Below are 18653 nucleotides of genomic sequence, written 5' to 3' on the forward strand. Positions count from 1 at the left end.
AGAGAGTGCTGCTGCACCTGTATCCTGCTTGCGGGCTTCCCACAGACACCTGGCAGGCCACTGTGAACACAGGATGCTGAACTAGATGGGACTTTGGTCAGATGCAGAAGTCCTTTTCCATTTTCACTCTCAGGAAATCATTATATACTCAACAAAGCATGTAGCCTAAATCTCTGGATTGCAGCATTATTCACATACTACATGAAGTGCATTAACGGATAAAACATGCACAGTACATGAACAACTATGGCTTTTAGTGTACGATATATACAAACAGATTTAGGGTAATTGGCATAATTTCATATTGAGGCACAGAGATGATGACGGTAGTGAAAGGAGTAAGGATGTACTCTGTAAAAAGTACCTCTCCTCAAACAATAAGACAGGTTCATCTTTGTGAAATTACCACAGAAAGCAGAGAAAGATGATGCAAACACCTGAAAGATCACAGCATTGTGCTTGAGTTAGAATTGCAAGTTTGCCATTTCTCTTTCCCTACAAACCTCCCCATTCAAATCAATTCCAGGATTCTTTTGGGCGGGGAGTGTTGAATAACACAGTGTGCTTCTGAAGTGGCACTGAACAGTCAGTATTCTACCATTCCTTCTGTTTCCATTAGTAGGTTTTGACTACTGTACACGCACAGTTATCTGTAGTTTTCAATAAACGTCTCTCCCTGTCCCCCCATTCCACAGTTTTACCAATGTGCAGAGGCACACAGGGACACTGATTTAAGAACTGCAGAAAATGAATCCTGATGTGATCATACAATAGCACAAAGATTCCTTTTTATGCAGTGTATGATGCACATGAAACTGATTCAAAAAATATTAATTTTTCATTTAGTAGACTTATTTCCTGCTCCCTCCCCAAGAGTACATATTTTTTAAATTCACAACTTTAAACTGGAAGACAGGCAGAACCAACCCATGTAGCAACAAAGTGAGAGAATTACTCTTATGAGCAGATAGCTAACATTATTATATAGCATAAAGTCAAGGATAGGTCTTTATTTATCAATATTTCAAATACTGGCTGCTACAGGTGCTGAAATGTCTCCTCCTCTTCCCCCACCTCTTTGGCATATTCACAGGAGAAGGGCCCTGACAGGAGCTTACTTTTGGATCCCTACAGTCTGCATCAGTATGCACAGGTCAAACTCCACCTGCATGGTTAGAATTACATAATATGACAAACTCCCACGTTCTCTTCCCTTATATCTTAGTAACAAATGAACTGTGCACTACAGATGCTGTGTAGATTGTGCTCTGCATAGGAGCAGGGCACTTACAAGGGACCGGGAACTGCTCTGCCCAAGGAAGAAGATCCAACAAATTTCAAGGGGTAAAACCACGTGATGCATTAGGACTAAAACAGCAGCTGTAAAATTCAGATCTGAATGTTCGCAGTTACGCTGGCATCCTCCCTTACAGGATGATTCTGTTTTCCATACTGTGACAGATTTGAAGTGTGGGATGGCAGAGAAAGACTGCCTGCCTCTCTGTGTGTGTTGGTATGAGTATCTTTCTGTTCCTGTGTACTACAGGCAAGCTGTAGTACATGGGTCAGACGAGTATGTCATAAGAAAGGAGGCCCTTTCTCTCAAGATCTCCTTCTCGGGGTTGCTTGTATATTGAGACCTGGCTTAGACTCAAGAAGCAGTGCTTGAATTACAGGAGGACAGAGGGGTCTTACTCTCTTAAGTTAAGCATTTTAGAAGAATACAAGGAGAGCATAATCTGGATAAAATTGAGGAGAGGACAACCCTTACTTCCCCCCTCATAATTTGAACACTGCCCAAAAGGACAGAGGGAAACACCCCGATAGTGATAAGTGGCAAAACTGGGGGTGGGGGGGGGATATCTACCTGGGGTAATGTTCCAAAGTGCAAATACATTATTTTGCTGCTTCTTTTGAATAAGCATTTTAATCACTTTTTTCAACTCAGAAGATTACTTCCCCTGTGTGCCCTTTAGATAACATAAGCTTCATTCATTCTTTAATTTCCGAACAAAATACATTCTGGTCCAATAACATAAATTCATATGCTTTTTCTTTGAGTGGCGGTGTGTATGTGCAATGTCTGTACCTGGAAGTTTATCCTTGTGGTGATCACTGCTTACTTAAAATTGAGGACCAAGATATTAAACCAGGTAATCATAGTTGACACTAGTACAGATAGGAGAATGCTCCAGAACTGAAGCATAATCCCTCCCTGTACATACACATAGACACAGCACTCAAGCTTGGGTATGATTTATCGTTTCAGCTTAGCATTAAACTAGAAAAAGTGTTTCAGGAAGGATATTCCATGTTACTGTCCTAAGTAACCTAGCATCATAGGAAGCCATCCATTCCAGTCTCAAGTCCACAGAAAAAAATAATACAGCTGATAGTTAAAGCATTCCAGATTACTGGATGTTAGGCTAACCTCAACTTGCTCATTATGGGTTTTTGAATGACTCAACAACTCTATGCTTTATGTTCACGGGTGTGATACACCTAATCAGTGGAAGTCTCACACAAAGACTGCTGCTTGCACAACAGGGCTTGGCCCCCTTCCCCATGCCCCCCTCCAAATTCATTCTGGGGAGGCTGGGAGAACCCCCCAGAACAAGGGGGGGGGGGAGAGGGGAATCAGTCCATCTGGCAAAGGCTGCAATGCTTGCGCAGATGGAACCATTGGAAAGGTATGATGTTGAATTCCTCATGATTTCCGAGAGAGGCGTAATATTCCCTATTTCTAAGTGACCTTGTAGGCAAGTCAGGGTTCCTCAATCATCAAAGGTTTATTGAACTGTCACTCTTGGAATACAGCAGTACGAGGCATTGCTCAGCCCAACCTAACCACATCTGCTGTTGCCACAAGTCTTACAATCAGTCTGCAATAAGCCTTTTGCAGTAGATTATGATAATCTACTGGGAAGAAAAAAAGACAGTTAAGGGTAGATAAAGGTTATAAGAATGGAGTAGGGTAACACAATGAGGCTGAATAGTTAAAGAAACATGCTAAAAATAAACCTTGGGATCAAGTATTTCAGACCATTTCTTGCTTGCTTCAGCAAATTACTGCTCTAGAAAAGCTTGTTTTAGTAAGCATGGGAAATCTATTACTACTGCTTCCTGCATTAAAAAGGAAAACAAACCAGCTAAGGTTGTAAAGAGTATTTTCACATTATTTTGTTAACCCTTTGTTGTCAGGTATGGTTAAACAGACCCTAAGAATACTGAAAATAAAATGAATAAAACTTTTGTCAACAGTCTCTCACAACTCCATGTTCCAGATATTCCTCAATCATGAGAGGGACCAAACTAACCTGTTGTGTTGTGTTTTTTTTAAGAGGAAAGGGCCTCTTAAATTCACTGAAAATTTGATATTATTTTTGCAAAATTTGGATTCAGTTCTACTCCTACTGAAGTTATGGAGAAAACTGAAAAAAGCATAAGCATATAGGTGCTGGGTCAAAGAGACCTTGCAAAGTGCTGTTTAATTTTTTTTTAGTTTTTCCTTGTGTAAAGATGCATACCCCAAACCTGTTATTCCATCATTTTGTGCCACGCTTACTAGTTTGACTTTTGGATTCACTGTGCCCCACAACTGCACCTGCAAATGTTTGCAAGCGATCTGCGCCCTCACCTCAGTAGGTGACCAAGGTCAGTGACTATCTTTAATCAAGGACTTTTAGATAACTGCATTGCTCTGTTCACAGAAAGGTATTTACAAAATGCATTGTTGAGTGTTTCCCACCCTTACTTATAACTGCAACCAGACAGTTCCAGCAACTCAAAATCTAGGCCCGACAGCAGTTGAGAAGCTAACAACACATTTGCACGGTTCCGGACAGAACCTAACAACTAGCTACAGGATTAGCTAATGAAAAAAAAATCCTGACTGTGGTTGCACATTGCAAAAAGTAAACTAGAAATTCCTCAATGCGTTCCTTTCCCACAAATCCAGAAATGTAAGCAGAAGCATTTTGGGTTTCTAAGAAGATTTAACACTTGCATAATATGTGCCAAAAGGAGGATTGACAATAACTCTCCTTTGTTCAGTGCATAGAATTTGAAGTCTCAGAGCACTCTTTATATAAAAGAACTAAAAATGGCATAGACACCTGTGCTCTGGTGGTCTTCCAAATCCATGGTCAATGGCAGTTTCCCCCCAAAGGATAGTGGGCAATGCCCATTTAAAAGCCTAAGTTTTTGCAACCAGAACAACCCACAACAGATAGAGCATCCCAAACAGACCTGGATCTGGAGTTGCTCAAACTCTGGGTTGAATCTAGAAACATAGCTACCTTGCCTAGGGTGTCAATAGGGTTAGTCTCAGAACTGATAGGGCATGCCACACCAGGAAAAGAAGAAAGTATCTTGCAGAAAATTTCAGCAGCATTGTGCTCTATGTAATAGTTTGTTTGACCTATGCAAGAGTTGTGAAGTGCGGCGATTCTGCATGGTGCCTAAATAGTAAGTGCTATGTTTGTAAAGTCATATGAAATTTTTGTTGCTGTTATTTATTTAAGTGTTTTAAAAATGTTATATGTATGCATGTCAGAGGTACAACATTTTATCTTATGTTTAAAGAACTGTGTGGTCATCCCACACCCTGTTCTTGGAGGTTTATGTACTTTACATAGTAGATTCCAATTAGCTGTGTACAACTTTATTGCTTACTGGAAAAGTTTTCAATGAAGGTATGGCTTGTTTTTTACCTGCAAATTCTACCGCACTTAATATATTCCTCTAGATGTTTCATTTTTATTGGTTCAAATATAGTAAATATGATCTAAAATCAGATAGATATAGTCAAGTTTCCTATCAACACAGGGTTCACAAGACCAGTCCATTCACTCTTATATTTGATGTCTTGATTTTTATTTTTATGTTGTGCTAAAAATAAAAATTGCTAAGCTACATTTGTACAATCACTGGTAGTAAACTTTAGACTATCACAGGATTTCTATTCTTGGCACCATATTTTGGCACATAACACAAGATACCTCTCAGGCTCAGAGAGAGGCATCTTGTGTAATGTGCCAAATGAAGGCAACAGGATGGAATAGTTTTACAAGTACGTTTACTTGAATATGCTGGGTGGCACATTGACATAAATAATCTAGAGTCTGATATTTTAGAGAAATGAAATACAGCATTCAAATAAGGGGGGAATTAAGAAGCACTGCTGATTCAAAGGCATGCTTTATGATGTAATAGTCATGCAGTGTCTCAGGATATGAGTTATGAGATTTTAGTAAAGCTGCATCTACTTACAATCTGATCCTATATCTTCTTGCAAACCTGTGTGAAGACACAATGGCACATTAAATGCCCTTGTGCCAATGTATGCAGTTTGTGCCATGTTACAGCCGTGCAATTCAAGTATCTTGCACTGGCTCAGTAATTGATTCATCTAGCCTATTACTGACTGTGATTGTCTCTCTCCGGTCTCTGAAGTAAGCCCAGCCTAGCCATCTGGCATCTTCAGACCACAGACGTCAGAAACCGAACATTGGACTTCAGTAGTGTCAAAATGTGCTCTGGTCCTGAATGATGCCTACTTGTAATGATCTCAACAAAACTGGCCAACATGCACCCATGTTAGTCAATGAGACCAAACTAGTAGAAAACAGAGAAAGTGGTATTGTGGGCCAACAAATTCCTACGTTTTCCATATACTTCTGGAAAGCAAAAAGAAGAGCAGGGGGAAGAGAGGAAAAATGGGAGCTGTCATCATTTGAGCTTGCAGTGGTCCCAAACAGAAGTCAGAATATAAGGAAAGACCAATGTATTTTCAACATGATTCTGAAGTATGAAATATTAAGGATTTATTTATTTATTTATTTATTTATTTATAAATATGAGCTGAAGTGTGACAAGAAGACATCACCTGCCCTTAGCTCTTGCAACAAGACATATGGGAAACAGGCAAAACAAACTAAGTAAATTTGGGAAGTTCATTTTTTTAAAAAACGTTTTATTAAGATTTGTCCTTTTAAATGCAGAAACAACTTTTTTGTTTTGTTTTAAGTACAACAGTTACCTAAAACAAAATTAAATTAAATTATTCCACCACCAGTTAAATTTATTCTATGGGGGGAAACAACAAAACAACCACTGATTTTATTTTATTTTTAAGACAGTAAGTTGTGACTTTTTCTTCCTTGATACCATATGCATCTTGTAAAAACTGCTTTGGAAATCTAGCAAAGTTACAAAATGGAATACAAAAGTTACAAAAGTTACAAGCTGAAGGGACAGACAAGTAACTTTCTACTTGCAGCAATTTTCAACTGAATAATCAAATAATTCCTGCAGCCTTCACTTATGGCTCAAAGCAGCAGAGTCTGGGTTTGTAAAAGCATAAGGCAAGTCTCATCATTTGCCAGACCTCCTGGAGCTCTCAGCAGCCAAGTAATTCCTCCCACTACTGGCCAAGCTTCATTAAGTTAATCAGGTGTTCATTCATTCAGTCATTCATTGAAGAAGAAAAGATGTATTTTTAAAAATACTTGTACCAGCTAGCAGCCACTAAAATGCACTAGCAAGGAGTGTGCCACACCAAGTCAACACTGAAAGATTAATTTGCAGAGGCCTTTGAGGCTGTCAAATAGGAATTCATTTCATATTTCCCCCCAGGGTTTTTATTCTGCACACATACTTCTTGCTACATATAGTCTGCCAAAAGGTGGTAACAGGAAAATTGGGGTGTTGGTGGGTGGGAAATAAATGTTCTGAATGTCATGAGCAAGTTAAAACACACTGCCATTGTCCATCCTGTTGTTGCACCCCCCCAAAAAAAAATCTCTTGAGTGCTGAGAAGCTCCAGGGGTTCCAATGCTCACCCAGGGGTCAGTTTCCTTGGAAGGCCAATGGTGACTGCGGTGGCTTTAAGCTATATGGTTTTATTAACACCTACATACAATCTGAAGGCAGGAGGGAGGGTCTCGCAGCGTTAACACACCAAAAGAATTTAATTATCCACTAGTCACAGCTTTGGATCCAGCACAGAGCTAGACATGTCTCTGAACCCACCTCTCACTGAGTCATTTCCCTGGCTTCCAGCTCTCTCTCAGACAGCAACTCTCCCCCCCCCAACACACCCCCCCCCCGCCTTGCCCTTTTGGTTGTTTCTCACTTAAATGTAACTACAGTGGTACCTCGGGTTACATACGCTTCAGGTTACAGACTCTGTTAACCCAGAAATAGTACCTGGGGTTAAGAACTTTGCTTCAGGATGAGAACAGAAACCGCGCGGCGGCAGCGTGAGGCCCCATTAGCTAAAGTGGTGCTTCAGGTCAAGAACAGTTTCAGGTTAAGAACAGACCTCTGGAACGAATGAAGTACGTAACCAGAGGTACCACTGAACTGCAACTCAGCTCATTCATTTCAAGTTCTCAGATGAGCACTAAAGTAGCCAGCTGGTCATCATCTTCAAAGAATCTTGCCTGGCCAGTTCCCCAACCTCCCCCAAACTCAAAACATTACTATTAGTGGTAGAAAATCAAAATACAAAACGAAGTGTGTCTTTTTATTTTTTAACACATTATTTATTGCAGTAACCTTCAACATTTTCAGGCAGCGGTCCCACCAAACATGCACTTGGGGCCCCATTTCTTCATTTTTTAAACCATATATGGGATAGTGACAGTGGTGCTGTTGGAACCCACCTTAGATCACTGGCATGGTAGTGCGTCTCAGCTCACCAGCTGAAGACCCATGTTTCACTGAGACATACAAAATCAAGGCTTAAACCTTGAGCAATTTAAAACAGTCAGCTCTGATCTCCCAGGGTGGAGGGTTTCCATTGGCTTCAGTGATTTAAAGAGACAACCAAGCATGTGCGCGCACACACACAAACACACACACAGTCTAAGTACACATATGAAGCATGTGGTTCATGGATTGGTGGTGAGCTGTGAGACCACAATTAAAAACAGAGACAAATGTTGAAGGTCACTTCTAGAGCAAACAGAGAAGCATGCTGAATTAAAGCTCAGGTGCTTCTGCATGCCGATGCAGCGATACTCAATATGCAAGGGGAAAGGGATGGGAAAGCATTATTAGGCAGCAAGTAAGTGTTGCTAGGTTTCCTCACACTCCATGTCACCGAGGCATTTGTCAGTCAAGAGACATTACTGCTTCACAGTGGTAAAAGGCTAGAGAAAGCCCAATCTCAGTAAGTGCTCATATATTCTTGAGTAGTCTTCGTACACCCATTAAAGCTTAAAGCTATTAATTGCCTTACTAAAAATATACCATTAAACATCTCACTTTATAACGGGGATAATCCTTTGCTTGGATCAATGCAACAGAATGTCTCCCCACACCCCCGTTCTCCTCTCAGAAGTTCAGTTTAAAAAAATGAGGTTAATAAACATTTGAAGTCACTGTAGTAAAATCGTACGCAATTAAAATCCCCTGTTGTATCTTATAAAGCCTGCGTGTGTGTGTGTTGCATGCACTTTACACAAATGCATTATGGGTGTCAACGGACTAAATTCTCTAACCGAAAACATGGTCACCTCAGTAGATTTTAAATATCTAAATGACTCCCAAAGCGTACAACTTTGAAATTTGTACTAGATAGATATTTCCAAAAATGAGGGTGCGATATCTCCCTCCTGAAAGGCTGGCAACTGCACTGCATGAACACATTGATGGCTTTCAAGAGGGACTATGCATATTTTTAGGAGATCACATCATCTCCTGCCAGAGTTAATTTGATAAAATACCGAGCTCTTTCAACATGCCATGGAAGATGGAAGACTGATGTATTAGCAAAGAGCTAGTCCCAAGCTATAATGAGCGCTTTACATTAGTATAAAAGCAAGATGATCTAACTGTTTCCTGGGAAACAGGCCTTCTTGATATATAGTGGTAAACCTTCTGGGAATAGAACTGCAGGTTTTCTTCTAGCAAAAGCTTCCAACATTACTTATTCAGCACCACTTCATGCAATACCATTATTCCAGTTGCAATTGTATAGGTAATAAAAGGAGGGGAAAATCACCAAGTGTGCTCATGACTTCTTGCCGCTTGTCAAAAAAGAAAAAAAGGGGGGGGGGGAGAAAAGCATACATACTAATTGCATTTATCTTTGTGGCTGCACAGTCTTGCCAAATCTATAAAAATCCAAACCAAAATGCTTTGACGGCGGGGTGGGGAGTAGTACCCGAGGAATCGATGGACAGGAACAGACTTTGAAAACTATCTGATTTATTAGCTTTCCTCATGCTTTAAAATTTGAAAGAAAAATGTAAACTTGGGATGAGTCCTGATAGCTGCGGGACACAAGCACCCAAAGAAGGATGTGCAATGGTTACAGTTAACACACAGGTGGATATTCAAAGCATACCCAAGAGAATCCTACAGTGGTAGCTCGGGTTACGAACAGGTAACAAACTTTTTGGATTACGAACACTTCAAACCTGGAAATTAGTGTTCTGGGTTGCATTTTTTTTGGGTTTACGAACCTACTCCATTCAGGGGTGCACTTCCGTTTTGAGTACCACACTTCCATTGTCCAGCAGCGGAGAAGGGGGTTGTCACAGCATTTCCCGGAGCCGCGAGGGAGCGAAGCTGTGCGCCTGCCCGCCATCTGGTTGGCGGGCACGCAACTCCCTCCCATGCCACTGCGGGAGGCATGAGTGCTCTAGGGAGCATTTCCCACAGCAGCGTGGGGAGGGATCTGTGTGGATCCCAGTTCAGCTACTGATTGATTGTCTGACTGCAGAGTTGGATAAAAGCCCCCCATCCAAACAGTGACAATCATCAGTGCAGGTAAGAATATTTTTTAAATTTTTATTTTGATCATCTACAATACTGTTTTATCTATTTTATAGTACAGTACACTGATTATTGCTTTCATTTTATGGATCAATGGTCTTGTTAGATATTAAAATTCATGTTACATTGCTGATTTAGGGGTTGTTTTTAAAAGTCTGGAATGGATTAATCCATTTTGCATTACTTTCTATAGGAAAGTGTGCCTTGGTTTAAGAACGCTTTGGTTTAAGAACGAACTTCCAGAACAGATTAAGTTCATAAACCAAGGTACCACTGTACTTTTTCCTACTTTCTGAACATCTTTCATACATGTGCTATGCCCAAAAGCTCATCTCTTCCCATAGATCTAAGCAACCCTTCAGTAACTTTGCACATAGAAGCTGCTCTTAGTCTACCGGATCTCTAGAAGAAAGGAGTTAGTTCCTTCTCACATGTGGTTGCAGCCAGAAACGATTTTGCTTACCAACTTGCCATGCCCTGTGCTCCACGGCAAAAGAGGCATATGGTTCCACACCAACCTGATGGCTAAAAAGAAGGTTTGGGGGGGGGGATGGGCAAAGGTAACCCTTGCTCTGATAACTGCTGCTGTTCCCCTCCGGCTTGGCTGCAAAGAAAAGGGTGTTTTGTATAGAAACTTTCCAGGCTTGTATCTGCTCAGATATGACCAACGTGCTGCACTAAAAGCCTAAGAGACACACAGAGAGAGCTCTTTGCAAAGTCTAGAGAACTAAATTCATCAGCTGCCAAGAGCCAAATCTTACCCAGTTCAGTTAACACGGCACATGATGATCGCACATAATTCAGAGTCAGGGTTCAATTGACTCCAACAAGTAACTCGAGGAAAGGAAAGTATATGTTAATGTGCCATTGCTAGCGTATAGTTTATCATAATCTCAGTGATGTTTCCTCATGACCACTCAGTATAAAAGCTTTCACATTTTCTAGACCAAGCTGAAATAATATTTCAACTTAATTCAAAGGGAAGACTTCTCCCTTTCCACTGCTTACTGATGCTTGTGAAGATGAGTCCACTAAGCATCTCTTTACTCATTGTAAATTATTCCAAATTACAATCTAGAAAATAAAAGAGAAAGAAAAACTTTTTTTCCAAACTAGGGACTTATTTCAGCATAAAAATGCACAGGAGTGCACTGTAATCACGTAAAACACCACAAAAAGGGGGACACACAAATAAATAAAAATACATGGAGGCTGCTGTTTTGAAGCACAAGCTATCTACACACAGTCTCACTCCTGATTTGTACTACCTAAACCAAACGTAAAAAAGTGTGTTGTTTCATCTGGGACACACACTGTATAACACCAACACACACAAAGGCATTACAAACAATTACCAGCAGTTTTGCTATCCTTAAATGACCCTGGCAGGTGGGTTACTCTTGTGGGGAACACACACTTCTCTTTCTCTATTAATAAAGCGTAAGTGTGAACAGCATGTGTGTATTATGTGTGTGAGAGCGTTCACTTGCAAGGAGAATAAATTATAGAGTTACTAGATTTTTAGCAATCACCCCTTGCAGCTGTGATAAAATACAGGAAAAACAAGGAACTTTGTCAAAGAACAAAAATGTTACATACAAAGGGTGTTAAAAACCCTGGCACAGGATAGCAATGGCCCTTAATGAGATATGAACAATGTACAAAAAAGGCCCGAGAATGCAGATGTTCTCAGACGACTATGCAGAACAGGCATAGGCAAACTCGGCCCTCCAGATGTTTTGGGACTACAACTCCCATCATCCCTGACCACTGGTCCTGTTAGCTAGGGGTGATGGGAGTTGTAGTCCCAAAACATCTGGAGGGCCGAGTTTGGCTATGCCTGATATAGAACAAGGATGCAGAATCTTTCTTCTACCATGGGTTGTTGAATTACAGAAAAATCAAGCAGGTTCCACAGATCTCTCCCATCTAAGCAAGGCTTTGAATTCTTGGATAAAGTTAGGTATCGGGCACCCCTCCTTGAGGGAAGGGGTCTTCTGGTGCTGACTGGCCTTGCACATGAGGGGCTATGTATCAGGCATCTCCAAAGAGAGCGCTTCGAAGATGTAAATTGAGCTGGCTATCAGCTGTCCAGTGCTGGGCAGCCTCTTGTAGGAGGTGGGACCCTGCAGACCAGGCAGCTGCCAGGTGGCTCAATCTGCACTTTCAAAGCTCTTCTCAGGTGGGCTGGATGAAATTCAGCAGCTGGATGGGCCAGACTGAGTCTGTGATGTTTTCGCACCTGTTTAGTAAAGAAGGGTGGGATATAAACTTAAGAAATATCTGCCGCCACTAGTGTGGTTTATTGGTTGCATTACTGTGCGCCTTCGCATTTCTCTGTGGAAATTAAACATCAGAAGCTGTTTGTTGTTCAGACCAAATTGTGAGAGGGGAAGGTAATCTGCTAGCAATTTCCCCCCCTTATTGTTCTTGAGAATGCTATAAAAGTATTGTTTTCAATCTGAAATTTCTATACTGTGATATGTGCAGCTAAACAAAGAAGCCCTCGGGGAGACGATGCACCCTTCTTTTGCACAGCCACAATCCATTCAGGGAAAAACTGATTCGTCTAACTTTGTGGGTGGTTAATATATCCAGGGCCCTTTTCCCCCAACCAGAACTCAGTTCTTGCACCTCTCAGGTGGGCACCATTGCCATTATCAGAGAACAAGGGTGAGTTCACGATGGGTTCCAGAATCCCTTTTTCTAAAAGAATAGCACTGAATATATCTAATAAAGTTTTACATGGATCACAACTTTTTAAAGCTCTCATTTAACATTCAGTGCTGGCTTCTATACAAGCTGCTATATTTAAATCATTAATCTAAAATGTTTCTGTTGGGATTTACTTTCCACCACAAGGTGATTTAAAAAGATCACCTCTCCTTTGCAAGTGTGTGGATGTTGGTCTTGGGAATTGGTCAGCACCATGAGTTCAGCAAATCTAAAAACTAAGCTGTACAGTGGTACCTCGGGTTACAGACGCTGAAGGTTACAGACTCCGCTGAACCCAGAAATAGTACCTCGGGTTAAGAACTTTACTTCAGGATGAGAACAGAAATCATGTGGCGGCGGCGTGGCGGCAGCAGGAGGCCCCATTAGCTAAAGTGGTACCTCAGGTTAAGAACAGTTCCAGGTTAAGAACGGACCTCCAGAACTAATTAAGTTCTTAACCCAAGGTACCACTGTACAGGTATTTGCGGGGCGGGAAAGAGAAGAGAAGGGATGCAAGTTAGACCAGTTAACTGTAGACCAATCTCCAACTTGATCTCACCCCAAGAAACTGTGAAGAGCGGGAATTAATTATAAAGTGAAAAGCAGTGGTAGCGTGGAAGTCAAAGCGTTTCTTAAGAACTGGTAGGCATGCTGTACTGTACTGTCTCTGTCATTTATGATCCACATACTACAATAAGATTTTACATTGTTATTATTAGGTTCTAAAGGACACGCCTTGCCATCACTTAAATTAATCACTTTATGAACATTTTGAAAGAGCTTTTGGAATAAGCCGGAGAAATAGGAGATTATGAAGATGCAAAGATGTCAGAATACAAAACAAAGGCTGCAGACCATGCCCCTGGCTGCAAGTGACAGTGCCCGATGGACAAGTTCTGCCCTCGCTGTATCTACAGACCTGCCCCTGCTAGCAAGGTTGTGACGTGTGGGAGAGGTATGAAAAATATGTTCCTTCACTGCATCAGCTCCCAGGTCAGTGCAGTAAAGAGGCCCAGATTGGGCCCACTGCCATCATGCAACAGCAGTGGGGCTGGCTAAAGAGGCTGAGGACCCTGTCCTAGTCCACCCCTTCCCCAAATGCCCCATTTCAGAGGCTTCTGCTAGCTACCATGAGTGGGGATACCTCGGACAGTAGCGTCTACCTTCCTGCACGTTGGGAAGCTTCTTGGTATTGGGAGTTGGCAGGAATGGACACAGGAATTCCCCCCCTCCCAACGCCATCCAGCATGGTAGGTCACACTTTGGACTAATCTGTAAGTGTTGTCTGAGGTTTAACTTGGAACAAGCCAATTTAGGAAATGTTTAGTCCTGGGGCTGATACAATCTTTGACCCCAATGTCCGTGTACATTAACAACCTAAGTGGGTTCTTATTCGCTCCCCTCTTCATTATCATTGTTATGTATTGAGGTTCTCACCCTGGCCACCAGGGGGTATTGCGTATATAGTTTTCACTCAGGTCCACGTCAGTTAATTTAGGCGGGAAACCCTGGGCTGTTGTTGTTACAATGCTGACAGCCGGCTGCCTATAAAAGCAGGCCGGCTGAGCTGTTTGCGGTTCAGTTCAGTTCCAGGTTACTTATTAAGAACTACTTGGAGAAATCTCTGTGTCGTCTGCTATGTCCACCCACTACCTAATAATCATCATTCACATGGCAAGTCATCATCTTCTCCCTCCTCCAGGCTTCTGAAAGAGTCAAGCGCGGAATGGGGGGTCTATAGAGTCTGTGGCCTGCAAATCCTTCTGCTTCCAAGGTCTTAAATTGGCATTAAAGGACAACATGCCAAGTCCTGTGCAAATGAGATGAACTGGGGAAACTGATGACAACTTTCATAGTGGGTACGGGTATAAAGCTGTGAAACAAAGCCTAGTTTAAAAAGGCGGCAATAGGCTTTTGCATGCCCCAAATCTGTCACATAAGGCCTCATGTCAGAAACTGGAGTGATGCTATAGGTCCAGTTTTACTCCAATTTCTAGGAGGAAAGTTGCTAGTGTGGGAAAAAAACCCCAGAACAGACTCCTCCATTATGGCCTGGGGCTTCTGATATAACCTTTGGGGTGCAGGAAAGAACTAAGCTAAGCTGCAAACAAAAATGATCTGAGAAGGGCCCCATAGTCCCTGATTTCACTGTGCTCTCTTAATTGTTTATTTACTTCTGCTTTTATTTACTACTTTTATTTACAAGAGATGGCAAACAAAACAAACACACAGCCGATACTAAGGAGAACTAAGGCATGTAGAGAAGGGAAAAGTGGTAGCCAACTTCTTGTCCTTCTTCACAACATAATGTTTTAAAGACCTCTGTTATATCACATGACGAAAACAAAATACAGATAAATAAGAGAGAGCAGTACTAACACAATGTTGGTTGTTGTCAAACTTCAAGCTCCCCCAAGCTATCAATTAGTAGCTATCAGCTTCTTAGCACCACAGCTCCTCTCAGGTTCAGAAATAGCACCCTTCGTTTCCCGATGTACTTTATTAACAAAGTCAACCTATAGCAAACAATTTATAATTCTCTGCAAATCCCTTGATAACACATCTCACGTTCTCATTCACAGCTTTTAAATGATCAGTTACATAAGAACTTTGATGCTGTTGAAGATGTTAAGTGCACCTGTAGCACATAACAATAATAATAATAATCATCATATCATATCATATCATGTCATATCACAGCTAACAGGCCAGGAATCAGAGAGAAAGATTTGTGAAATCTTATGATGAAGGCTGGTATATAAGTCTAATATATAAATACAAAATAAATGAATCAAAACTCAATGAAAACATCTTCCTAGTGCAAATCACAGGCAGAAACACGGTGGCCATATTTGGATGACCACCCAAGGCTTCATCAACCATGGACAAATACTCCTCCCTCACCACTCTCCCCTTCCCATCGCACAGATCCTGGCTCACATTTAACCAGAGTTCCCAATTATGTCCAAATAGGGTTTCTCTAACTTAGTGTTCGTTAACAAACCTGGAAAATGAGTCAGGATTTTTTTTTTTTGGTTTGTTCACTAACATTAAGCCAGACTTCCCTGGGTCAGATGTAACAGGAAACTCTCGACTTAATGTGAGCCAAGATCTCCATGCATGTGCAGAATGTGAGGGGAGGAGCACATGGCTATGCTACTCATCCGTAGCAGTTTTAAAAGCTGCGGAGAACTGACTGAACACAGCCACTAGACACTAGGCCTCAGAACGTTCTCCTGCTGTATTGTAAAATCTGTCTTTGAATAATATATTCCTCCCCCTACCCAAAACAAGCAGTAAAAAGAAAATCTTGCTCTTAATAACCGAGACAGATTATTTTTGAGTTTGTTTGCTGTGAAACATTTCCCTTCAAACCCACTGGGCTGGCGAGCTACACAGAATCCATAATTTCTAGGATATTCTTTTTCCTAGGAGGATCAGTTAAACCATGGTTTTAAGAGGCAAAGGAAGATTTTGAATCATTTGCCCTGGACACAGGACCCTGCTGCCCATCCTTCGTGTCCCTTTCAAAGTGGGAGAAAATATAATGTTTAGGGTGAGGATTTGGGCTGGGGCAGGTGTTGGTGGGCGAGAGTTCTTATCAGGGCTGTCTTAAGCATATGCGGTGTGGGGTGCAAAGTTCTGCCTGGCGGCCCCCCCCCTAAGGTTGCCCAGTCCCAGGCGCACAGGAGGGCGGAGCCAGCCGGCTGCCTCAGCATCTCACTGGCTTGGTCGCCTCCGAACTCACGGTGCAGAGCTGCCCACAGCAGAAGAGCCCGCCATGGTGCTCTGACTGACGGGCGGGCTCTTCCCCGGACTCAACTCTCGGGCCCTGGACTCTCAGCCTGGCACCCCTGAGAGTACTGTGTCCAGTTCTGGGCACCACAGTTCAAGAAGGACACTGACAAATTGGAACGTGTCCAGAGGAGGGCAACCAAAATGGTCAAAGGCCTGGAAACGATGCCTTGTGAGGAACGGCTAAGGGAGCTGGGCATGTTTAGCCTGGAGAAGAGGAGGTTAAGGGGTGATATGATAGCCATGTTCAAATATATAAAAGGATGTCACATAGAGGAGGGAGAAAGGTTGTTTTCTGCTGCTCCAGAGAAGCGGACATGGAGCAATGGATCCAAACTACAAGAAAGAAGATTCCACCTAAACATTAGGAAGAGCTGTTTGACAGTGGAATTTGCTGCCAAGGAGTGTGGTGGAGTCTCCTTCTTTGGAGGACTTTAAGCAGAGGCTTGACAACCATATGTCAGGAGTGCTCTGATGGTGTTTCCTGCTTGGCAGGGATTGGACTCGATGGCCCTTGTGGTCTCTTCCAACTCTATGATTCTATGAGAGCCTGGCACCCAGGTGCCCGGCACCCCTAGCACTTATTGGTAAGACTGCCCTGGTTCTTATGATACTAGATTTACCTGTGTTTTATTTTATAAATGTGATATGCTTTGTGCTTTTATTTATATACTATTATAAGTTTTTGGAAAAGTAGGCTATCTGTGCGATATAAAGCTGTCAGTCAAGTCCAACATTCTGAGAGGACTAACTGCCTCTATGTGGCAGGCAGTTTTGTCAGTTGGTTGGTTGGTTGGTTGCTGCAAGGAGTGTTAACTGGTAACTGCTCGGATGCAGTCTTCTCATGACTCACTACTATCTAGTATATAGTTTATCTGTTATATAACCTAAGCCTGCCTTCAGGAACAACTCTGTAAACCTGAATGAATCTGAATGTAAAGTAGTTTATGTTAATATGATTCAGATTCATGTGTGTTGTCTTTAAGAGGGACAGAAAGGGATTATCAACCAGGAAGGTATAATTATTGATAGGACTCAAACGAACTAGCAACCGGCTTGTTGCTGCGTTAACTCAAACAGGGGATCGTTTAAACTCTGCTAAATTATATAAACGTTTCCACACTATCTAGAATAAAAAGGGCCCTTCTAGTTTAAAGAATGACACTAACAGTAGACATTGTGCAATGTCTACTATACCAACAGAATGCTGAAAACTACATTTTTTAATTTTAAAAAATAAGGGAAGTTTCTAGTAATGACAATTTGGTATGAATAGATAATTTGGTATGAATAGACAATAGATTCCAGTACCCTAAGGCAAATCAGTATATAATGGATAATGTGGTATAGCCCCTCTGCTACTGCTTATTTTCTAATGAATATTTTTATTCATTTTTAGGTCAACAGGAGTATATAATCAACCAAGAACATCACACTATATTGGTCTTCACAACCTCTCCAATATCCGTTCAATAAATCATTCCACAAGCTCAACTCCTCTCCTATTGTTAAGGGTGACTGATCCTGCTTTAGGCAGTCTGCCTGCTATTAGGGTATACATTAGATTGGAATTTAGAGAGCTGAGAGACATGATACCCAGGTTCTTGGCACTTACTGGGTGGCCAAAGCTCCTCACTTTCAGTCAATGACAAAAGGAGAACAAACTTTCTTTTCCTGATGGAGGCAGCAATTGGATAAGAGGGGACAGCACCAGCTTACCTGGGCATCATTCTCTTCATCAACCCCCAATATAAACATATTCTTTCTTTCTTTGGAGGGGAAATGAGGGATGGAGAAAGGGATGTTTACTCTGACACCACACAAGGTCTTCAGGTTCATACGACCTTAGGTAGTAGCTGGCACTGCCATCTCTTCAAGTTGCCCATTTGCACACACAAATTTACAGCAACAGCAGAGATGAAGCACCTGAAATAAATTACCCTATTTTGGTGAGCAGGGAAGGAGAAGAAAAATGGTGAACTGTATACAGTATGCATAATATAAAGTTGATCTTGCCCAGATTGTTGGATCTCAGATATGGCAATTTTAAACTGTCACCTAAAACATAAGGATTCTTATTGCTTCCTCTTTGCTTTGGAATGAAACACCAAAGTACAAGAAAGTGAGGGCTTCACAGTTCTGGCTCCAACCAGCAAATCTAGATTTCTGCATATCAAAGCCACTTCTAGCTCACTGAACAAAGGCAGTCTGTAATGTTCCCTTTAGTGGCTATGAAGCAGAAGGAAGGAACAAGGGAGAAAGATGGTTCAATTAGGCTTCAGAACTTTAGACAAAGGTTACTCAAATAAGCAATGTACTGAAACTATGAGTAGCATTTCTGCTCTGTAATTTGTAAT

At 41.7% G+C, this 18653-nt stretch overlaps 1 protein-coding gene across 43 annotated transcripts in view; it reads right to left on the bottom strand.

The window, feature by feature from the left end:
- ATXN1 (ataxin 1) overlaps window positions 1-18653 on the bottom strand; it is a 294034-nt gene that overhangs the window by 16673 nt on the left and 258708 nt on the right. The window contains exon 1 of one of the 43 annotated variants that reach the window (XM_083449399.1): window positions 16920-17616. The exons of the other annotated variants lie outside the window; for them this stretch is intronic. The gene's annotated coding sequence lies outside the window, so the exon portion shown is untranslated. Of the gene's footprint in view, window positions 1-16919; window positions 17617-18653 lie in introns of those variants that run through there. 43 annotated transcript variants of the gene reach the window in all.

Source organism: Podarcis tiliguerta (genome assembly GCF_965153285.1).
Source record: "Podarcis tiliguerta genome assembly, chromosome: 7".
Taxonomy (NCBI): Eukaryota; Metazoa; Chordata; class Lepidosauria; order Squamata; family Lacertidae; genus Podarcis; species Podarcis tiliguerta.